The sequence below is a fragment of the Anneissia japonica genome, unplaced genomic scaffold (genome assembly GCF_011630105.1).
Source record: "Anneissia japonica isolate Jap-2015-1 unplaced genomic scaffold, ASM1163010v1 scaffold9445_len72108_cov174, whole genome shotgun sequence".
Classification (NCBI taxonomy): domain Eukaryota; kingdom Metazoa; phylum Echinodermata; class Crinoidea; order Comatulida; family Comatulidae; genus Anneissia; species Anneissia japonica.
The window spans coordinates 9,508-11,692 of record NW_022696993.1 but is presented as its reverse complement, the minus strand read 5'-3'; the positions used below and the strand labels follow the sequence as shown (position 1 = coordinate 11,692).

General features: G+C 29.8%; 1 protein-coding gene across 1 annotated transcript in view; it reads left to right on the top strand.

The window, feature by feature from the left end:
• Window positions 1–1,404: 1,404 nt before the first annotated feature.
• Window positions 1,405–2,185, top strand: part of LOC117102194 (keratin-associated protein 13-2-like) — a 4,389-nt gene continuing 3,608 nt past the window's right edge. The window contains exon 1 of the mRNA XM_033242411.1: window positions 1,405–1,439. The gene's annotated coding sequence lies outside the window, so the exon portion shown is untranslated. The remainder of the gene's footprint in view (window positions 1,440–2,185) is intronic.

The window sequence follows — 2,185 nt, the reverse complement described above, 5'->3', positions numbered from 1 at the left end:
ATTTCGCGAAAATGGTTTATAACATTCCCTGCAAGTTCGTCGTTCAAAACTGGTGCCGAATCAATGTTTTAGAGCCTCCCATCAGAGCCATTAATAATAATAATAATATTAATAATTTGCCGCAAATATAGTAATAATATCTAAAATTATTAATAATTTTAAAAAAATACTTAGACCATGGACCTATTAATAGGTTAATAGGTCCATGCTTAGACCTACTCCCAGAGCTACTCATAGGAGCTAAAAACTAATTTATTTTAGTTCTCAAATATGCATATTCTTTATGTTAATTTATTAATTAAATGTTTGCTACAAGGTATTTTACAACATTTGTTTATTTATTTATTTTTTTCTTTAATTTTATAATTGAGGGCCATTTTTTATTTCTTGATTCAATTCTTGCTTATACAGTATTTAAATATTTGAAGATTAAAAAAAATATATATCATTTCTATTACCGATTTTTTCATTGGGGCCATTTTTACCTACCTGTCATATGGGGCCATTTTTACCGGGGCCATTTTTTCTGGGGCCATTTTTTCCGGGGCCATTTTTTCTGGGGCCATTTTTTCCGGGGCCATTCTTACCTACAACTCGGGAGCTAGAGTAAATCCGGTATGGAGGAATGATGTGATGAGTCATGAGCTAAAGACAAAAATAAATATAAAGACCTGTCCTAGAAAGATCACTAGAGTAAACAACACCACACATTTCTTGATAACCGAATGCCCATGTGGATACTTTATTACTAAACATAATACTGTACCTGTATAGTAAGGGTAATCTTTCAAAGTTGCGGAGTAACAGAGTGTGCGTAAAAGTTTTTGGAAGAATGAGAAAGCTATGACGTGTGTGGCTGAACCGTGTTTGGTTAAATCATAGTAGAAAAAAAAAACCCATCAACAATTGTGGGGTGGGGGGAGACCACAAATGTACGGTATTATTTATTTAATGAAATAATATTTAATTTAAATACAATGAAATTTTATCACTGGTTTCTGCAAATGCATTACGTTTTCAAGAATGAGCGCGCCCTCAATTTTCAAATAAGATTATATTTTTTTAGAAAATAAGCTATCTCAGAATGATACCTTACATAAGCGTATATATCATTTTAGGTTATTTATTGTTTGATAATGTTTTAAAAACTGTATTTAATTATGTTTTGAATTTATGACCATGTATTACTTATGATCTGTAAAATATGGAATGTGTGTGAATATGATGATGCTCTAAATAAAAGTCAATGGCATTTGTTCGTTGCTTGGGAATTTCAATATTATTCACTACATTGGTCTTGTATCTATTGTACTGATTATGTTATATTGAATGGTCCTTTCGTTGTGTACATATTGTCGCCAATCGATTTTAGTGGTATAAAACATCCACTTGCGTCACTGTATTTCCATTTCCTGGTGTGGATGATCTAAGACTAAGACGTAAGTAATTTATTTGTTAAGCTATTTAATATCTAATATGGGGAGCCGAATTGTTATTTAATCGCAAGTAGTGATCAGTTTTAAATACAGATATCTTAATTTTTAAATAGAGATATTTGTATTTTAAATAGAGATTTCTATTTTGAATTTCAATAATCATTTTATTTAGAAAAGAAATAAAGGAATACATTATACAAAAAACTAAGCCAATGTTCATTTAAAACAATTCCAAGGTAAACGTCAAACAAAGACACAAAACATTTAGAAAAACCTAATAGTAATATTAGGTAAATACAAGTTAAGCACAAAATTTCAAAATATGAAAAAAAAATTAAGCAGCTTATAATATGGTAGGCCTATAAAGATTACAAGAATAAATTGTGTCGTTAATTAAAGAGGTTTATTGCACCATATTTATTGTATTAGTTTAGATGTTCAACACTTTAAAATTTATAATTTGTTTTAAATATATTGCACCTAAAATGGTTTATGTGTCTGATAAAACTATTAAATTACAATAATAATTACAAGATATAAAATCAAACAATTCAAAATTTACTTAGCGACAAACATTATTAGAAGATTAACATTAGAGATATCTCTATTACAGTAGTAAGAATAGGCACCAAAAACTGCAAAATTGCTTTTTAGAACACGCGTTCCCTAAACAAATGCTTAGGCTTCTCGCCGATAAGGGTCGCTGTACCTCTTCGCCAGGGGCCGGTCCAAGACTTACATATATGATA